Source organism: Canis lupus, chromosome 16 (assembly GCF_011100685.1).
Source record: "Canis lupus familiaris isolate Mischka breed German Shepherd chromosome 16, alternate assembly UU_Cfam_GSD_1.0, whole genome shotgun sequence".
Taxonomy (NCBI): domain Eukaryota; kingdom Metazoa; phylum Chordata; class Mammalia; order Carnivora; family Canidae; genus Canis; species Canis lupus.
In genome coordinates, this window is record NC_049237.1 from 45,791,231 (window position 1) to 45,813,398 (window position 22,168).

The following is a 22,168-nucleotide window of genomic DNA, read 5'->3' on the forward strand; positions in this document are numbered from 1 at the left end:
AATATCCATTTCTTGACCCTCTTTGTCTGACTCTATTTGTCCATCATTCATTTTTATCAACATTAGGTACGGTTTCCATATGAGTTAGGCACTATACTATAAGCACAAGACAGGAGTTCTTGCCCTCATGAAGCTTATACTCTTAAGGTCTATTTATACTTTGTAGATGGGGCTGAATTGCCCAATTCATGAGTATATGAGCCTGTGTAAACAAAACATATATGAAATGTGGGGAAGTTTTTTCTTGAACATTTACAATATTCATAAATGTATTTCCCATATTTTATTCTTATGTAGGTGATAAATTTATGCATACCATGATAATAAAGTGTGGCATAAAGCCAGTATACTCGTTCTAATTAAACAGGTGTAGTTTAAAAAAATAAATAAAAAATAAAATAAACAGGTGTAGTTTTTTTTTTTTTTTTATCTTAGTCACAGAGAGAGAGAGATAGAGAGAGGCAGAGACACAGGCTCCATGCACAGAGAAGCAGGCTCCATGCACCGGGAGCCCGACGTGGGATTCAATCCCGGGTCTCCAGGATCGCACCCTGGGCCAAAGGCAGGCGCCAAACCGCTGCGCCACCCGGGGATCCCACAGGTGTAGTTTTTAAGTTGTATTGAAAATTAGCATACATTTCAGAATTAATACTCAGAAAAACCTTCAAAGTTGTTTATGAAAAATGCCATTTTAATCAGGATCATCACAAGCAGCATATTGCAGCCTATATTAAAAGCACATTGAGGGGAATCCCTGGGTGGCTCAGTGGTTTAGTGCCACCTTCGGCCCAGGGTGTGATCCTGGAGACCTGGGATCAAGTCCCATGTCGGACTTCCTGCATGGGGCCTGCTTCTCCCTCTGCCTGTGTCTCTTCCTCTCTCTCTCTTTCTATGTCTCTCATGAATAATAAATAAAATCTAAAAAAAAAAAAAGCACACATTGGTATTTTTAATTACTTTTTCCCCATCCTCATGGTTTTCAATTCAATGTTCAAATTTTTCAGAGAATACACATTAAGGAATATTTATAATTAAGTACCAAAATCAGCTTCTTTCCATTTGTGTGATGTGAAAAGGACAATTTCAATGATATTGTTCAATGCTGAGTCACTAAAGTGTCTCATTCCAGGAAAATATGAGCAGGGAATCCTGAATTGTGCCCTAAGCTAATAAAGTCAATTGTTAGGTGATAAATATATTTTAGTGTGTTTATCTGTGAAATGAGAGAGACTTTCTACCAGCCCATGGGACTATTGTGAGAATGAGGAAATTAATATTCTTGATATTAAAATCTTACAGGTACTTTTACTTGAATTGACCTTCTAAAAGTGTGAGTGGGTGTGCAAATAAATGTAGTAAAATATGAGTCCATATAATTCTTGGGTCTTTTGAGATGGAAACAATTCCAATTTTAGAATCACTCAGCTACTCAGGTATCTTGTAATAATTCCTAAAGTTAATAGCCCTTATCCATTTGGGGAAGCCATTAGTGCATACTCAACAGATGAAATGACAAAGATACATTTATTTCACTTGTAGAGCCACAGTGATTATCATGTAAGTGAGAATCTGGAATGTCTTAGTTTAAATGTGGCATTGTGTGTGAGTGTGGACACTAATCAGTATGTGCTAAGAGGCTGATTTACTTACTTCTTTGTTTCTGTTTTACTTCTTAACCCAGTGCTAGTTCCTCTCAGAGCAGAGTTAACCTAACCACTGAAGCAGGGAGTGGAGATAAGTAATGAGAAACAAGACCCTAAATCTCCTGCCTCCTTGGAGTCTGTGAAACTAGAGCCATGTTTCATCAGCTTAGAAATTAGCAAGGACTGTCCATAAACCTTTTAATCATAGTGATAAATTGTTTCCTGTTGAAACGGAAATGGCAAACACAGCCCATGAGGAACTGCTCACTTTGATTCGGAAACAGCCACAGAGTTTATATGTGTTTCTATATGTATGAAGAAACTTCAAGTTCAAAAGTATTGAGCTTCCAAATAAAAAATTTGGAACTTCCAAATGTACTAAGACAGTGAGAAAATGGTTGAGAAGCAAGAATATTACATAACCATTCCTCACCTTGTACACTTTCAAGAATTCTTTAATACTTAAAAAGGAGTTTAATGAAATGTTGCATTAAAAAGTAAGGTGATGTAAATATCAGATCTCTCTTGAATGATTCTGTTTTAAGAAACTAGTGTCTTCTGAGGTTACCGTGCAAATTTATCCCTTTAAAAACAAAGATAAAGATGAATTTGTCGAATAAAATTGTCTTTACTTGACAAATTATATCTAAGGTATTACATAAGTTCATTGCTATGACTATATAACTCTTATATAATATAGAGTTAATATAAGTATAACATATAAATTATAATTATAAATGTAACTTATAGCTGATTTGATAAATTACATCTTGACAAATAAAATGATTTTGACTTCATTTTGAATAATTTCTGCATGAAACATGAAGGCTCTGAGTATCTCTCTAATTCACCTGTGGGTGAGATGAGCTACAGTAAATAAGAATGAGTTCTCTATGGAGATGGTCAGAAATGGAAGGCAATATCACTTCCTACAAACAGTGATTAATAAGCATGTCAATGTAGCACAAAAGTAAGCTTTAAAATTGGACTTTAACCTGATTTTTGAGGGGAAAGGGACAAGGGGAACAGAACGATACTATGTTAACTGGAAGAATAACCTCATCACAATAAAGATGACCTAACCTGTTCTAGATCTGTAAGTCAAACACCTCAAAGAATAATTGGAGCCCACGGCCTGGATGTGTTCTGAAACCCTGGAATCATTCACCAGCTCGGGTTCTTTAGCTACCTGAAATTTCCAGCACCTCTGTGCTAACCCAAAATAGAATGTGGTGCAGAAGTCCATTTTGGAGTCTCAGAGGTGTGTTCAAGTGTGCGCCAAGTCTTTTAAAAAGAGGCCAAGTGGATAGATCTTAATCAGCAACATGAAAACAGAGTTCGAGTTACAGAACGGTAGAGCCGCTGCAATTTATAGCTCAGGTTTGGCCGCAAGCGATGGGCATCATTTGCTAAGATCTTTCCAATTCCTTCTTCTCTTACCCACTATTGTATATGCAAATTTATGGACAACCTGAATTTAGTCCCCTTTGTCTTTTTTTGTAGGTGAATTCATTACAGGGTGTGATTGTAAAACTTGCCAAATAAGTGCATTGCAATATAACGCCATAAAATAAACTCAGCTGTGGGTTTCTACTTTTGGGGAGAGTTTTACGAAGAGAGCCCTACACTAATAAAAATAATTTCTCATGGATTTATCTCTTCTGAGGCCATTTTTCTACTTATCATAAACAGTGTTATTCTCCTTGATAATTGATTGATCCCAGGATCACTTTATTCTTCTCGACAGTCTGGCCAATGTCTCAATTAAAATGTGTATTTTAAAGATTTTTATTTATTTATTCATGAGAGACACAGAGAGAGAGGCAGAGACACAGGCAGAGGGAGAAGCAGCCTCCCTGCGGGGAGCCTGATGCAGGATTCAATCCCAGGACTCCGGGATCATGACCTGAGCCCAAGGCAGATGCTCAACCACTGAGCCACACTGATGCCCCAATTATATTTTTAATATTAAACTTTGAAGCTCCAAATATTACTTTTCTCTTTAAAGTAGAGTCTGTTCATTTCTTTCCCCCACTGAATCCCTTCTCACTAAAATTATTAAGAATTCCTACCACTCCTGTTTTCTTATCTCTTTGCAAACTTCCTTTTGTTGCCATTAAAACTATCCCCTGATCTTTAAATTGAGTCTACTATCGTGGGTAGCATTACCCTCTGATTTAGTTCACTAGGAGCATGAAGGGCATGAATAGCATATCTCTATCAAAGCTCCTCACAGGCAAAGGGAAGTAGCAGTTGGTGCTGGAGTAGCCTTGGTACTCAAGATACAGACTGACAAGATGTAGGGAGAATCTACCCCCATCATAGATCTAGAATACATTGTCAATGCCTTTTCACCCCCACCAAGACAAAGCCCCTCAGACCCTGGTCCTAGTAATGGCCTTCCTATAAAGTACCCGTATGCACCCCAAAAGTCAGAATGTAAAGGGAACGATTAGGTAGGTTTTGTAATATTTCTACCAGCTATGATTTAAGGTTAAATGAAAGGTAAGAAATATGGGATGCCAAAATTGATGCTGAAAATCTCCAAATGGTGCCATATCTGAGAAAAGATTTAGGGAAGGACTGCTACGCAAAGCCTACCAACCTAGGATTAGTGTCACTGGATTGAGACATAAAACCCATGAGCCCCCAACATGGAAGCACCTTGTGTAAGGAAGACAGAATGTGGGAGGGGGAAGGAGGGGTTCAGAGAGAAGTTAGAAGATTTGAGTTTTATATAAAAACTCCTGTGAATTAAAGAAGTCAGACAAAGTCAAGAAAAATCATGGACCTAAAGTCACCGCCATCTTTGTACGAGGGAAGAAAGTGCAGGTGATATAGAGAAATAGCCCCATTTCAAGGTGCTCTTTATAATCCATAACACTCACCACTGAGAATGCTTCTCTGTCCCTTACAGCTTGTCTTTCCCTCCTAAATAGGTTGTGTGAGGAAAATATTGTCCTTTCTTTGCTCTTTACTTAAACCTATTCCTCGGAACATCAGTTGCATTTGTCAATGTTTTCACTGAAACAAATGAAGCCTTCTGTGCATTTCTGGGGTTGCTTTAGTTTTCCTTTCAAGGTATCCCTGTCTTGGTTCCACTGAACCACACACACACACATGCACACACAGTACATTCTAGTGACCACTTTTCTAGGAACTGCCTATGCTTACCTTTTTAAAGGGAGTCCTGTCCTTACAGAGCCAACAGTCCAGTAAGAAAAAGAGAGCATAAACAGCAATAATGTATTGAACCCGCGCCCTATTCTGCAACAGGCTCTTAACTAAGTAACTGATCTTCACAGTTTCATCTCATTCTCTCAAAAGACAGGGCACCTGGGTGGCTCAGAGGTTGAGCATCTGCCTTTGGCTCAGGTTGGGATCCCAGGGTCCTGGGATCGAGGACTGCATCGGGCTCCCCGCAGGGAGCCTGCTTCTCCCTCTGCCTGTGTTGTGTGTCTCTCATGAATAAATAAACAAAAAAATTTTTAAAAAGCCCCAAAAGAGGTGGTTGATATATTTTTTTATTTTTTTATTGGAGTTCAATTTGCCAACATTTAGCATAAAAGAGGTGGTTGATACTGTCTGCATTTTATATACAGGAAAATCAAAGTTCAGACAGATTAACTTGCCCAAAGTGACAGTCCTTGCCACTCAGGAAATTAAGCCTTCAGGTCAGCTCTGTGTGATTCTGAAGAATTGATTCTTTTTTTTTTTTTAAGTGTAATAATTGCTATAATAGAGGAACACTTATCCTTCAATTATCATTCATGATCATCGTAGTCAGTGGATGTAAGCATTTGTTTGTTTGTAATGAAGATGGATAAGCTTATAATTCTGCTTCTCCCATCTGCTAAGGGTACAATAGACTCGTACAAGGGTTTTACAAAGTCGATTCTCTGCTTCTCCCAAGTCATTTCTTTTAACGCAAGTATCTTTCCTCTCCAACCTTCTTCTACTCACCCCAATAAGATGACGGTAATGTTGTTGCTTTAAAGAGGCAAAAGCCATAGATAAAGTCATTAGCAGAGATGGGAATTTTCTTAATCCAGTTGTCTGACAATTCTATGAATTATTATTTAAAATTGAGAAGAGGGGCACCTGGGTGGCTCAGTGGTTGAGCATCTGCCTTCAACTCAGGCGTGATTCTGGGGTCCTGGGATCGAGTCCCGCATCAGGCTCCCTGCCTCTTCTCCCTCTGCCTGTGTCTCTGCCTCTCTGTGTGTCTCTCATGGATAAAGAAATAAAATCTTTTTAAAAAATGAAATAATAAAATAAAATTGAGAAGAAAAATCCATAAAAGTCTGAATATGAGCTATCTGAAATGTTATAAGGAAATGAAATTCAGTATCTAGGTGTGTCCAATCCATTTCATTTTCCCCATCAACAAAGTAAAAGTACATATATTTGTGAAGATTAATTAATATATTTGCAGAGATCTTTTCCTATCTGATTTTTTAAAATGACTAATGATTGCTGTGTGCCAGATGTGGTTTCCACACATTATCTTCTCACTCCTCTTAATAATGCTCAAAGGTAATTAATGATATCCCCACTTTTCAGATGAAGGAAATGAGACTCTCAAAGATCTTGCCAAATCAAAGAGCTGATAAGGGGCAGAACCAGAAAATTAACTGAAGACTATTTATCCTCAAAGCGCATAACTTAACTTTACATGCTGTGCATCATTGAGATAATGATGATAACAGCAAAACCAACACTTATGAGTATCAGGCATTGTTTTAAAGTTTATTTTTTTAGTAATCTCTACACCCAACATGGGGCTCAAACTCATGACCCCAAGGTCATGCTCTACCGATTGAGCCAGTCAGACACCCTGTATCAGGCATTGTTTTAAAAGTTTTGCGTATGTTAGCTCATTCTTCCTCATAGCCATCATATGAGACAAATATTGCTATGATTCTTATTTCATTAATAAGAACACTGAGCATGAGGAAATCCAAGTAGCCACACTGTTGGGAGCAGTAGAGTCAGATTTGATGGTTGGCAGGCAGCCTCCAGAAACTTGTTGTCAGTTATTATACTCTTGGCAAATATTGATAGAAAGACAAAGCATTTACACATGACTGCCTGTTATAGAATGGAATGTACTATGATTTATAGTCATTTCTTCAATCTATGGTATTTAATCAGAAGCCATGAGACAAGAAATAAGAATGCTTAAAATAATTTCCACATTGTATGTGTATCTTAAGTTTTATTTAAAACTGGGAAATTCTTGGCTTCCTAATCCAACATACTTTCCCCTCAACTGTGACTATTAGCATTCACCATTTAAAAAAAAAAATTGTAAGGAGAACTCTTGAAGGGTATTTTAATATTCAAACTCAATATATTACCAGCCTTGAATATCTTTTCAAAATAACTTTTTCTGTAACAAGGACAAAATTCTATCATTCAATTTATATTGTGAAGGCTGGGTAACCTACATAGAAGTTCAAAGTTTTCTGAACAATGCTGTGGCCATGTACACTAAGAACAGGATAAACAGTGAGTTCCTGTTTTGTATTTCCTGGAGATGATTACTGTGTTCTTATTTCTCTTGATATCACTGATCATTCAGCGTTAGTTTTAGGGGGGTGGGGGGAAGTGTCAACTATGTTACCATGTTTAGAACCAAAATTTTTGGTTCTATTCAAATGATCCAGTTCTTGGGGCTTGAGACACATAGGCTCTGTTTTGTCACAGCAGTCTTCACTCCATTTGGAAGTGATAACAGACTTGAAAACTGTACACCACACACTGCATTGTAAGGGCTTATTGTTGATGCCAGAGGTCCTTTCAAAACTTCTGAAGCTATATAGTCTATTACTATCTTTCCACCTACCTAATATAATAAAGTAGCTCCTAGGTGATTGTGTCAGGTACGTTTCCAGCTTTAAGTAAGAGATTATCTCAAGACAACCACTTAGCCCAGTGAGAGGTTGGTTTACTGCAAACAAGAAGCAGCCCAGGGTAGGTTTAACTCTATCCCCCCACCCTTAGCATGTGCCTCCCAGAATGGAGTCGGCATTTCTGTCAGCTGGGAGGAGCAGCGAATGGTTAGGAGGCAAAGGGCAGAGCAGCTTTCCCTGCTCTTACTGTGTACGTGAAGTGTCTCACCTTTAGCTTATTGATCAGAACAGTTTGCAAGAAAATCTGGGAAGGTAGGTTTTGCAATAGGCATATTATCAGGATTCTGTAGTAAAGACGAAAGCAAAAACAGACTCTTGGGAAGTAGAAAGCAGTGTCTGCCACAACTGGGTTATAGAATTTATTTATTTTTAAGAATAAGTATGGAAATAGTGACTTGATTGTAAAATAAAATATATCAAAGAGAAACTTCCAACTGAAAGTGACCCTTAAGGGACACCTGGGTGGGCTCAGCCAGTTAGGCATCTGTCTTCCACTCAAGTCGTGATCCCAGGGTCCTAGGATCAGGCTTCTTGCTCAATGGGGAGCCTGCTTCTCCCTCTCCCTCTCCCTCTCCCTCTGCCACTCCCCCTGCTTGTGCTCTGTCTCCGTCTCTCTGTCTCTCTGTAAAATAAATGAATAAAATCTTAAAGGAAAAGAAAAGAAAAAGACCCTTAAGGAATACTTACTGTAAAAAGAAGGGCATTTGCTAGAAGGCAAAAGGTGAGTATTTGCTTTGATTCAGAGGTCCATCCCCACTCCCTGCCTGAACAACAAAATATCCACTGCTACAGACAGGCAGGCTCCCTCGCACCTTCCCCTGGAGACCAGTCGAGTTCCAGCTCAGACTCAAGAGTCTAGACTGATTCCCCCAGCCTCCTCATCTTTTATTCTATTTTCTTTCTTTCTCTTTCTTTCTTTCTTTCTTTCTTTCTTTCTTTCTTTCTTTCTTTCTTTCTTTTTCTTTCTTTCTTTCCTTTGTAAAATTGAGATATCGTTACTCATTTCTTGACGTTTCTGACATACCCTTCCCATAACATCTAATTTCTTGTGTCTTCTTTGTGAGTAAGACCATTGTTGCTATTTTTAGTAGGTTGACCCTGCTGGTCAAGTCTTTACCTGTAGCCTACATGAAAGTAAGAATATCTGTAGGCCCACTGAGGTGAACAAGTGAGGTTACTCCCGGCCAGAGGTGGCTGGTCCAGGAGCACCAGCAGCCCTGGGCTTCAGCTGGCCACCTGGACTGGAGGGGTCATTATCGTAGCAACATCTGTAACCTGCTCACAGCACACAAATAGGTCACACAAAGAGGTAGGAAGGTCTGGCTCAGGTGATGGACGACACACAGAACAATATTACTATGTCCAATCTCTAAAGTTTTCCATCTCTAACTTGCATTCATTTGGAAGAAGTTGTTCTTATACACTTGATATAATGAATCTATAGTGTCTTCTAACCTTTGAATGCTGGTCAAGTGTTCCTTATAGTTCTTTTTTTTTAATTTTTATTTATTTATGATAGTCAGACACAGAGAGAGAGAGGCAGAGACATAGGCAGAGGGAGAAGCAGGCTCCATGCACCGGGAGCCCGACATGGGATTCGATCCCGGCTCTCCAGGATCACGCCCTGGGCCAAAAGCAGGCGGTAAACTGCTAAGCCACCCAGGGATACCACGTGTTCCTTATAGTTCTTTGCTTATCCACCATCTGCAAGCTTTAAGGACATTTTTTTTTTAACATTTTGTGTATTACTTATGTGTGTGGCTATCCTTGTAAAGTTAACTTCTATGGTCATAGTAATGATGGAAATGTGCCATGGATTATTGAGTTAATTCATTTTTTGAGTGCCTCAGAAAAGATATTTTTCATACTGTGCCTTGGATATTTCAAAGGATTTTACAAATTTAAATTTTAAAGAATACATACAAAAGTACACCTTCACACATTCTTACCTGTAACAAGTGTCCTTCTTCCCATAGTAGAAGAGAGGATCACACAGTTTCTTCCAAAGCAGCACGGCCAATGCCATCCCCCAGCCTTCACCCCCTGCTCTGTAGCCCAAGCCACATGCAGCTGTCCTTCTCTCCCCTGTTGATATCATGTGTCCCTTTGCCAGAGAACAAGATTGCAAATCCCCCAGCATCTCAGTCAGTGACCAGTAATTCATTGTATGTTTATAACTAACAGACAACATGGGCAAGAGAAAGTGTTTCTTGGGGCGCCTGGGTGGTTCAGTCAGTTAAGCAACTGACTCTTGATTTTGGCTCAGGTCATGATCTCAGGGTTGTGAGATCAGCCCTGAGTCAGGCTCTGCACTGGGTGTGGAGCCTGCTTAGGACTCTCTCTCTCTCCCTCTCACTCTGCCGCTCCCAACTCCTTCTCTAAAAAAAAAAAAAAAAAAAAAAAAAAAGAAAGAAGAAAGAAAGAAAGAAAGAAAGAAAGAAAGAAAGAAAGAAAGAAAGAAAGAAAGAAAGAAAGAAAAGAGAGAGAGAGAGAGAAAGAGCTTCAGCCAAAGGCATGACAATGGCCTGACTGGGTAGCCATTATTGGTATGAAACTTCATGTCCATCTACTCATAAACTACTAATCAATCAGATATGAGTCTCAGAGAACCAGATGGTGTAACCATATAGGAACACATAGACAAATATGTAATTCTCTCTCAACAACCCTAATCATTTTTACCAGAGACCTCAACTGAGTGAGTATGATTAATATCCCTACTAGAGTATTATTACATTCTGATAAAGGCCTAGCGATATGACGTGTGAGTGCAAGTAACTTGGTTTATTTCAAACCTATTTTAGAAGGTAAATGCAAATTATTAAGATAATAGAATATAGTGTATCCTGAAGGGGAAAAGAAGTGGAATCTGCCTCTTAAGACCGCTTTTAAACCAAATACGTAACTACAAAGTAATCTATTTCTGGGAACCCTTTTGGTTAGAAAGAGCTGCTTAATTAGAATACATAGTTTTTTGCTTTTTACAGGAGAAGATAGTTTTTATGCCACAGGTTCTGATAAGTGCACAGCAAAGATGGCATCATGCATTGCCTAATGCCTTCTGCAGAACCTACTGAATCATTTATTTACCAAATATACATTAAGCACTTAGTTTGTGCCAGGCACAAATACAATATGTATGTGGGAAATACAATGTGAAGGGTAAACTAGAGCCAACAGGCCAATGGAGGAGAAATACATTGATTGATCACAGAAATAAATGCAACTGAGGTTGACACTCAAGGAAATGAAGAATATGATTGTTCAAGAGTTAAAAACACATGACCTTGGGTGGCTCAGGGAAGCCTTCCTGAGGAAGGGGCGCTTTAGCTGAAGGGTGCACAGCATTAACTGCTGAGCAGGGAAGGTGTCCCAGAGAGAGAGAACGAACAGTGCACATAGAAGCCCTAAATGTGGCCCGTTCTAGGAACTGATGGGCCAGAGAGGCTACAAGAAAGGGAACTGGAAGGTAGGTAGACAGAGGTAGGTGGAGATGTAAGAAAATCGTGCAGAGCTTTAAATAGGCCACTTTAAGAAGGCTTATCTTAAAGATTTTTATGCCATATTTAGCAACTGTTGCATATGCCTCAATTTCAATAGAATATAAATATCAAGAAAAGCTAAGTCATGGTTATATAAACAGCAGAGGTACTTTTTAAATATATGTGGGATTTAGGCAGCACGTATAAAACCAATAAAGCTTTACCTAGAAATCTGAGCTTTGACAGGTTCGAAGAAGTTATTCCTATAGAATCTCTTGCATTTGATAACAGTTCTTTAGCCATTCCTTACGATTTCCCGTTACTCGGTAAAGTCCAGCCCAAGATTGCATAATGGCACACTTGATGGCAAATCATCTCCTAAAAAGCATTTCCTTTACTTCAGTAACCAGGTAGTAGAAATAATTGAACGTATGATTTGACAGCTTTCACACAATGACACCTGCAGGTACAGATTATGATGAGGATTGCCAAAAGTAATTTATAGAAACCTGAGCAAAAGCACAGATGTTAGAGTTAAGACAGAGGGAGCCTGGGTTAATAGCCCAGTCCCTCTGCCTGTGTTTCAGAGCGCAAGCGTAGAGAGTTTGCATGCCTGGTCTAAAATCACTCAAGCTCGTGGGCTTGAGTTCCCCCCACAATGCATTTAATCCTGTTTAGCATTCAACGTACGGAAGTTCCTGCAGATGGCCTGGCTGACACTAAGTACATGATGCTACTGAGCATCATCGTGTCCATTGCATATGCTTTGTTTCATGTGGTTAAAACAGACCAGCGTGAAGGATGTTATTACACTTATTCGAGCCTTCATTTTGCATCCAACATGCCTGACCCATTCCTTTAATCAGCATTATCGGATTTCTATAGTCTCTGTAGTATGAGACTCTGACTGCCTTTTCAATACATCTTTGAAACTCATGCCAGTATTTCAGGCAGCCTTGCTGCCTCTCCCTAAGCACTAAAATATTTGACTAAGAGAATGATACATTGTTCTCCTGGAATATTAGACAATGCTACTCAACTGACAGGGGCCACAGAAGCCTTCAAACATTTTTATAGTACAACTTACTTTTCAAAGGACTTCAGGGGGAAAAAAATGTAACCTAGAAAACAATATTCATGGGAAACTACATTCACTTCCTTCCTACTGAGATCCTCGCAAATAATAGGAAGTGACGAGGAATCAATTGAGAATTCTGAGTTCTCTTGGGAAAAAAAATTTAAACAACTCTCAAAGAAGCTTTCAAAATACATGTACTCAAGAATCACTCACATAAAAGTCCCTGAAAGTCATTGTGGTATCAAAAAAGTTACTAAATTTGACCCTATTTGGAAACCTGCGATTATTTTACCGTATTTTCATTGTTAAGCCAACAATAGCACTTACAGAGTGCCAGACTTTTCCACATTCTTTTCAGGCAACTCTTCTAATCCTCCCAACAACCCAATGAGGTCCTGTGACAGAGGAGGAAACTAAGGCACCGGGAGGTAAAGTAACAGGCCCAGGGTCACAGAAAAGTGGCAGGACCAGAATTCAAACCCAGACACCTGGCTCCAGACCCTCTGTTCTTAAGCCTTACACATTTATAAGGTGTTCTGAAACAACCAAATAATACAGGGAGAAGGGAAGCTGCAAATGGTCTCTGAATACAGAATTAGGAGTTTTAAATATCTCCAATGTGGGCCCACATTCTCCATTACAGGGAGGATTTTATTTTTCTTTAGCCCTCTGGAGCACACAAGGTTCCGGCGCCATCTGAAAAAGTGAGGAGTCATTTGGCAAACTGGGGAGGTTGTTCCAAATAAAGTGCTCACTTATTTAAAGGTGGAACAGAAGTGCACTGAAGAATAACAGAAGGTCTCTCTGCTCCAGAACACCCATCTTCCTCGGGGTTCTAGCAACAGAGAGTTCCATGACCTACCAAGATCCTCTGTGGAGATAGAGATATCCTGTAGGACAGTTTGGTCTGTATCAACTGTGTCTTAGCAAATATTGTTTTTGATTTGACCACTGCTTAGCTGAGAACAGTCTCAACTTTTATTGCACACAATGGAAAGGGAGAAAGAAATGTCCAGCTAAACTGACTTTCAACATTTCTGTTCATTTTTTCCCCTCCTCATCTCTGAAAGAGTATTCCAGATCGAGCCTCTGAAACCAATCCTGTCCTTGCTGAGAGTTTAAGAGACTCTGTTAACACAGCTGCTGGTCCCACTCATGACTTCCACCAGGTTTTTTCTAAGTAGGTCCTCATCTTATTTTTTTTGAGCCTGCCTTTCTGCTCATATAAAGCTTGGCTTCGTATTCTAGTTCCTCTGAGACCAGGGCTATGCTCTGCTTTTTCCAGTCTTCTCTGCAACTCCAAAGCTGGGGCAACTGGGGACTTCCGTCAGACTTGCAGAAGCCAGAAGGCTTCCTGCCCGTCTCCCCCTGCTGGCTGCAACACTCACCCAACTCCATCGCTGTGTGGTTTCCACCAACTCCAGCCTGTTCAAGTCTTGTTCTCCTCGCACCTGACAACCCCCAAACATCTGCCTCTCACTGCATCCCCCAGAACTTGTCTGGTTTCTGGATCCTGACAATTCTGCATCTGGTCTGAGGGCGCCACTGCCCACTAAACTCTCAGCGCTTGCTTTTACATTTGAATCACCATGGGGAGCTTTCTCCATATGTTAGATTTCAACCAGAGTAGTTAAAGCAAACTCTCTAGAGTGTACTGGCAGTGTCCTGGCATTTTAAACAATTTTCCAGATAAACCTCATGTTTACCCAGGAATGAGAGTCACTACTCTATATTAGTTTCTATCAAATTTCACTGTGCACACATATAACCTGGGGATGGTGTTAAAATGTACTCACTGATTCAGTAGGTATGGGTGAGGCCTGAGATTTCACATTTCCTACAAGATACCAAGTGATGACTTTGGCTTTTTTTATTTGTCTTTGTTTTTTAAAGATTTTATTTATTTATTTATTTGAGAGAGAGTGCAGAGAGACAGCATGAGTGGAGGGAGCAGGGTAGAAGGAGAGGGAGAAGCAGACTCCCCACTGAGCAGGGAGCTCAAAGAGAGGCTCCATCCTGGGGTCTTAGGATCATGACCTGAGCTGAAGGCAGATGCTTAACTGACTGAGCCACCCAGGTGTCTTCCAAGTGATGACTTTGATATTGGTCCATAGACCATTCTTTAAATAGCAAGGCTCAAGACCAGCAGTTCTCAAAGTGTGGTTAAGAATCACTTGGGGGGATCCCTGGGTGGCGCAGCGGTTTAGCGCCTGCCTTTGGCCCAGGGCGCGATCCTGAAGACCTGGGATCGAATCCCACGTCGGGCTCCCGGTGCGTGGAGTCTGCTTCTCCCTCTGCCTGTGTCTCTGCCTCTCTCTCTCTCTCTCTCTCTCTCTCTCTCTGTGACTATCATAAATAAATAAAAATTAAAAAAAAAAAAGAATCACTTGGGGACTTGTTAGAGATGCAAAATTTCAGGCCTCTCCCCCAAACTACTAAAACAGAAACTGAGGGTGGGATCTAGCAATCTGCGTTTTGACAGGTCTTCCAAGTAACTCCAATGTTCACTACAATTTGAGACCACTGGTCGAGATGACAGGACACCAACAGAAATATAATGCAAGCCACATATTTAATTTAAAATGTCCTAGGTGTCATTTTACAAAATGAAATCAAACAGGTAAAATTAATTTTACCAAAACAGCTTATTTAACCTACTATGCCTGAAATATTTTAACATATAGTCAACATAAAAATTAATATGATAGTTTATATTCTTTTTTTCATACTATGTTCAAAATCCAGTGTGCATTTTACAATTATATGACATCTCAGTTTTGACTAACCACATGTTGTGTTCAATAGCCCATGTATCCACCATATTGGACAGCCAAGTAGACTTACAACAGTGATAATAGTATTAATTTTTACTGAGTACATGCTATGTGTCAGGCATTACTGAATTAAGCATTTTATGTGCATTATTATATAAGCCCTATGGATTGGTGCTGTGGATTGGTATGGCTTCATCTCCACTTTACACAGGGGAGAAGTGATGTTAAAGTCCTATCTGGGGTTTCGCTGAGATAGGAAGCCCATTCCAATACAAGCATTACCCAATTATTTTAAATCATTTTATTTGTAAAAACAAAAATGAAAGGGAGAAAAAATAGAAATAAAATCATTAGTATTGGTACTATTAGTACAGTTGCTAAGACATGAGTCGCTTATAAAAGTCATAGTAGTTGGGTGAGTAGAGAAGTCCATACGTGCTACCCTCTAATTTTTAAAAATACGCGTGAAGTCCAACTTGCACTCTTCTGTGACATCAGATCTGTGGAGAGGTGCTAACTGGCAGGCTGTTTGGATAGTTGGGACCCCTGGGGAACAACGGGAGCTTGGTGAGTCATGTGGCTCATCCTAAATGGAAGCAGCTAGCAGGGTCGGAGCCTGTCCCCTCAAGACTATGACAAAAAATGACTCTAACAATATTTAAACGTGAGGCAACAGGCTTCTCTCAGTGTTGGTGTAGAAAGAGTGCAGTTTGGAATTTAAAGGTAATGGTTGACCTAGTAGTCTTCGTTTTATTAACTTTGACAGTTTCCCAAGGATGACCAGTTTTGACATGTATTCTTCTTTTCATTATAAATGACTATATGGAGGAAAAAGTTAAAACTGTTAAAAAAAAAAAAAAGAATTTCTATCTGAGGAAAAAGTTAAAACTGTTAAAAAAAAAATAAGGAATTTCTATCTTAGGGTAGAATTTGCCAGAATCACCATCTATCATTTTGACCAAGTAAGTATCCTTTTTCTAAACTGGCAAGCATTTAAGATACACTAAAATGTGACCATTTAAAATAAATGAACAGAAAAATAGATGATTCTATAGACATTTTCCAAAACTCTACTATACGCTTTTAAGATAATCTTATTTTAAAATTTTGATTAGATATTTCAAACTTACGTTATAGTTCTTCTTTATTTAAATTTAAGATAGAAATAACTACATTTTAATTTAATTTAATTTTAGTAAAAATGGAAGATAGTTGAAGGAGCTCCCTATTTTATCACAACTCTTTTTTTTTTTAATCTATCACACATTAGCCTCCGTATTTTCAATAATCGGTTCCAGTGTCTTTCTTTAATCACAAAGAAACAATTGGATCTGATCTGAGCATCTAGTAACCAACCTTCAGAACATTCATTATAAAATGCATACAGGTGATTTTCACACTGGACGAAGGATCAGAGAATCTTCTCCTGCTTCCTCTTAGCTCTCAGCAGTACCTTCTCTCTACCTAAGCATTTTCTATGTGACTAGAGCAGGGAGATGAAAGAGTTCAGGGATTTCATCTACATGGATTAAAGGCTTTTAAGAAAATACTTAATATATTTCCTCAGGTAGGAAGTAACGAATTTTCCTTCTAAGGGCTGTTGTAAAAGGCACAGTAATGCCACAGAAGCCAGAAGTTGGTCTGACGACCACCCATAGTATCTTCCTTCAGTCAGAGTAGAAAGAAATCCTGATCTCTAGTTGCTCTGCCTTGAAGAGTCTCCTCCTGTGAAAAAGAGGTTGTAAAAGATTATAACAAATTCTCTTTATTCTTTATTCTCACTGCCTCTGTGTGCTGTAAACCCTCTGAGGCAAGGCCACTGTTTTGCTCGCTACTGTATTCTCAGAATGTGTGGCATATGGGAGGCTCAGATGTACTTGCCACATAAATTGCTGAATGAATGAATGAATGAATGAATGAACAGAACTTCCAGATCTTCATTTATAATTCTAGAGACAAAGTGAAAGCTCAAAGTCTGCTAGTCGTTGTTGGCGACCCAATCTGAATAACTTCTTTGGAGGCAGAAGCAGGGGATCCGTGTCTGTCTGCATCATGTCACTGAATGGTCCCCAGTCTCTGCCAACAGATAAGAAATGTCAACAGCTTAAGCCAGTAGCTTTCAAAAATAGCCTAGTCGATGAAACTGGAAATTTAGGTGCGTGCTAGAAATAAACCATTTGTCTTCCCGTCTTAAGGAGGATAGGGTGAGAACAGATACTCCTCAGAGAGACCTAAAATATTTTTTAAGACCCATCTAAGCGAGTGACTATCAGAAGAAACATCTTGCCTCTCAAGGAGGCATAGACAGACCATCCTCTGTTCAACAGGTCAGGTAAGTCATTCTGAAAACTTGAGGATTATGGCAAGGCACTGTGTTGCTTTAAGACTTCAAGATTTTTTTTTTTTTTTTTTTTTTTTTTTGGTTGTCATTTGCAGTGGTGCTGGCAGTTTTCCTCAAAATTTAAATGAGTGGTTGTACAGTGAACCAAGTTGTTGTGGGTTTCCTGGTGTGTGCCCCCCCCACCACGTGGGGCAAGGGGGAGGGAGGTGGCCACTCAGGCGCGGCTTTTTCATCCCTTTGCAGACAACTCCGGCTGCTGTGAATGCTGAAAATAGCTCAAATGCTCTCAGAACAGTAGCACCACCCAGCAGCTGGGATTCTTTCCCTCTCTCATTTGCCTTCTCTCTTGCGTTTTTTTTTCCCCCTTCAGACCCTTGGATTGGACTTAATCTTAAACTTCTGGAGTTCAAGACCTTTTAAAAAGGGCTAAATAAACAATCTCTACATGTAAAAGGCCACTGACTCCTACTTCCTCTGTTTAGAGCAACTGTTGAACCCCGGCTGCCTGTAGGTAAGACTTTTTTATTCTGGAATTCTCTCATTGGTTTATCATATGTTTATGACGGATGTCTTTTCAATAACTCATTTCTAGTGAACATCAGTGGGGGTTTGCCAGCGATTTCCAGGTAAATACGGTGTTCTGGAATACAGCAGTGGCATCTGGGCATTTTTGTGGCTGTACTTTTAAACTTTGCTCAGAGCTCTGTCATGTTGACCCACAATACACACTCGCCTGTGACTGAGCCACATCCAAACTCTAATTAACCTGATTGCCGACAGTGAGAGGGGCTTCCAGACATCATAATTTTGTTGTTTAGACTGTTTAGTTATTTTTGACTTTCTAAGGGCACTGAAAAAAAAAAGGGAAAAAAAAAAGAGTTAGCACCTGAGCAAAGAAAATGTTAGCAATTGGTCTTTTAGGACAATGAGACAGCTCTATTTTATTTTATTCTTTCGTCTCTGGTTTGTTCTTTGTGAGTGTGGAATTAGAACAGGTTTTTTTTATTTGTGTGTGTCGTTTATTTTATGTTCCTAGCACCATTCAGGTGACAGTTTTGCAAATGCCTTACCTAGCCGAAGGTCTCTTGCTGGCAGGTCTGTCTGTAAGGGGACAGTACAATATTTGGGTGAGTTTTCTGCACTTCTCTCCTCCTTCCTTGTGCTCAAGCTTGACATTTTGCAAAGTACTTTGATCTGTGGACTTTAACCACAAACACAGCATTTACTTTGATTGTGGGTATTTACTATGTTCAGTAAAAAGTCTTTTGTTGTTGTTGTTTGCTTAATGCTTTGATACCATTTCCTTTCAATAATCCACTGGGCTTCGGGTTTCCTCATTGATGATGTCTTAGGTTTGACTTGTATAGGAACCCCCAACTCAAAGAAAAAGACTTTTTTTTTTTTATGGCCAAGTCTCTCATTGTGTAGACTTTATGACAACTCTCTGCCCCCGCCCTGCACACAGATGTGTGTGAAAGCAGCGAAGGACAGTGCACACAGCCCGAATCTATCAACCCCTCCCTTGAGTGCCCTGTTGCCTCAGAATTACAGGGTGCCTTGGGGCCTAATGTTGCTTTTTTAACATGGACACTAACATCCTTGGAATTTAAAGATTCTTGTCTCCAAAGAAGTTTATTGGTATTTCAGACCACATGTCAAAAGAAAATACGCATTTTAAACCCACTGTGATCTTCTGGATAACTTTAATATATATATATATATATATATATATACACACATATATAAAACAAGAAGAAAAAATTAAAAGAAAGAAAAAAAACTGCTCAATGAGGGATAAGAAATTTTTCTAGAAAAGTGCATTTCCTAAAAAATAGACCAAATGGAGCACTTTCTTTCCATTCGGTTGACTTTTAAATGCTCTCTTTACTTTAAAGAAAATTCATGTGTTTGTTACACTGATTTGTTATTTTTCAAAGTCCTCTGCTAGAGGCTGAGCTTGGCATACCCTGGCACACTGGCCCTGCCTGTTGTGTTGCAGGGTAGGAGTAGAATGAGCCTAATCCTGTCAGGAGACTGTTCCAGTCCCAGCCAAGGACTGGGGCTCCTTACAGCTGACACAATCTGCTCTCTGTACTCTGCACCTTGCTAAGAAAAAGGAAGCAAGTGGCCAGTAGGACGAGTTTTCAGGGGGCGGAGCTCTGGAGAACACTGTGGGAGAGGCCCCTCCACATTAGGCATAGATGCAACATAACCTCTAGAATTTGAATTTAGTGGGAAAACCCAGGGGTGTTCAGTCAGCCTCTTCTTTTAATTTCCAAAAGTCGGACGTTGAATTGCTACCTCTTCCTTTCCAAATCTGCATTCTAAGGAGCGTAGTCATCATTTCGTTTCTGCGTACAGCCAAAATTTTAAATCCTCTGGTTATTTTGAGCACGTGCTTCACAGCTTCCTGGGGCGTTTGGGGGCCTAGAATTTTCTCCCCTTTAGTACTGGGAAGTCTTGATTTGGCATAGCGGAGTGCAAATGAATTGCTGAAGCAATACAAGTTTAGTTGCAGGATCCAGTGGTGCCAAGATGAAATGGGTTTGGAAGATGACAGCCCTTCTGTTCTCCAGGAAGCCATCTTTTCTCGGTTTTGTCATTGTGGCGGAGTTGGTTGGTCTGTTTCTTTGTTTCCCTTCACCCTTAATTTTACTCTGAAACTTTGGATTTGTTTGGATGTGAAACTCAAGGTGAGACCCAGCCAAAGCCAACTGAGTTCCACACAGGTTCCACATGAAAGAAGTATTAGGCCCAGCCTCGCTCGAAACTTGGCCCGCGTTGTACCAAAAGTTTCATGAATGTCAGTGAGTCCGGATTTGAAACATAATCCAAAACCCGGTGACTTCTGGCGACTTTGAGGCTTTCTTGTGTAAGTGCAGAATCTGTCAAACAAGGGCATCTCTTATTTTCATATCTTCTACTGTAACTTCATGTGTCCGCACATTTTTTTCCAATAAACTCTTCATTTGTCCTGTGATATTTTAAGGCCAAGTTCAGTCCTAATATGAATTTTTATAGCTGTGGTATTTAAACATTGGCAAATAGAAGTCTGCATTTTAAATTCCAACACAGTCTGAACCACAGTGGTGTGAACATGTTGGTATAATTCAGCTGAAGGAAGGAAGTCCCAGGAGAGTCATGGAATGTCTTTCTTTGCTTAAATATACCTCTGTGCTCGTGAGGAACAAACAGTAACATTTTGTCCAGGTCTATCCGTTTGACAGTATGCCTTTTGTTCCCCCTCCAAAGGTGGTGTCAAATATATTGGTGGAAAAATAATAAACTTCCAGATATTTTTTTCCACCAGCTCAACTGATACACTCCTAGGGAACATTGTAAGCATTGAGAAGTTCAGTACTATTACTTGTAATGTAACATATACTGAGAATAAAGGAGTACTCAGCAGAGTTAATTTCCTTCAGAAAAGCTGGCTGACCTAGAGCTGATGTGTATTAACAGTCAGATGGCACAGGGCTGTGAAGGGTTGTGTGTCTGTGAGTGTGTGTGTGTGTGTGTGTGCGCGCTGATTGGGGAAATCGGGGATACAGAGGAACAGGGAATTTGTGAGCTTTGTTCAGCGAATCTGTCACATCTAAAACAAAAAATAGTCAAGCTCCTGATCTAAAAAATTTTCCTTTCTTTTGTTGACCTTACGTATTGGCCAAACATTGAATTTGGGGAGGGGGAGGCATATTATTTTTCTCATTAAAGACACCAAGGATTACATTCTGATCATTAGGATTCCAGAAGTGGTGAATAATCCCTGATAAAGATATGACCGATTAGGAGACCGACGTCGTTGTAGATGAACTTGCATAAGCCAGTCTCAGAAAGATGTTCATGCTACTGTGACATTACAGGTGGTTGTCGTAGTTGATGTCTCTTTATTAGTTGGAGGATTTCTGAAGTCATTTGAGGGCTTTTCATAAAAATAAATGTGTGACCTCCCTAAAGATTTAGTTCAACTAAATTTAGTGAGGTTTATGGTTATTCATTATAAAATGAAATTACCATCAAAAACTTCATTTTGAAAATTTTATAATCTTATCCTTAATATAATAGAGTGTTTTATTAAAGATACAGTTTGCATTTTTATCAGGTGATCTACAAAATGACTGTGATTGATCCCATACTGAATAAGGCATTTGAAAAGCTGACAATAACAAAACTTGGGGGTCATGTGTAGGAGCTGCATTTTAACACTGATTTCACTATTCATAATGTACCATATCTGATTTTGTAATCCCAAAACTAATACAAGAGAGCAGAGGAAAGAAAGATGCTCAAATGGGATTGTAAAGGAAATGGGAGAAAACAATTCAGGACCATCCTACTAGAGGGTTCTCCCTAAATATATCATAGTACAAAGAGTTTGATATTTCAAAAACTATCATCCATTAAAAAATAGAAAAAGGGAAAGGGTAAAAATATCAGGCTGAAAATAAACATCAAATTTGTATATATGCAAATGTTTCTTTAAATCATGAAAGGACCTTCTTCCAAGAATGATCTCACTAGGGCCGCCCAGGTGACTCAGTAGGTTGAATTTCTGCCTTTGGCTCAGGTTATGATCTCAGGGTCCTGAAAACGTGCCCCACATCAGGCTCCCTGTTCAGCCAGGAGTCTGCTTCTCCCTCTAACTTCTCCCCACTATGCCCCCACTTGTGCACTCTCTCTCTCAAATAAATAAATCAAATCTTTTAAAAAATGATCTCACTAGTCATTAAAAAACACAAAACTCAGTCACTTAAAAATCTTCTCTTGTGCTTACTTTATTGTCAGAAAAATGGAGTCCAGGTAGTATTTAAGGAATATATTTAATATAGCCCATATTTATAATATTACATTAGGTTTTTTTTTTTTAGTGTCAGTGATAGATATCAGTGGTAGATACCATATCAGACCATGATGACACAATAGGGTGCCCCTCCC

General features: G+C 39.5%; 1 protein-coding gene across 6 annotated transcripts in view; it reads left to right on the forward strand.

The window, feature by feature from the left end:
- SORBS2 (sorbin and SH3 domain containing 2) overlaps positions 1-22,168 on the forward strand; it is a 214,974-nt gene that overhangs the window by 17,401 nt on the left and 175,405 nt on the right. For 3 of the 6 annotated variants that reach the window (XM_038560348.1, XM_038560344.1, XM_038560345.1), the window contains exon 2: positions 17,604-17,744. The gene's annotated coding sequence lies outside the window, so the exon portion shown is untranslated. The remainder of the gene's footprint in view (positions 1-17,603; positions 17,745-22,168) is intronic. The other 3 variants (XM_038560349.1, XM_038560346.1, XM_038560347.1) reach the window with 1 other exon arrangement.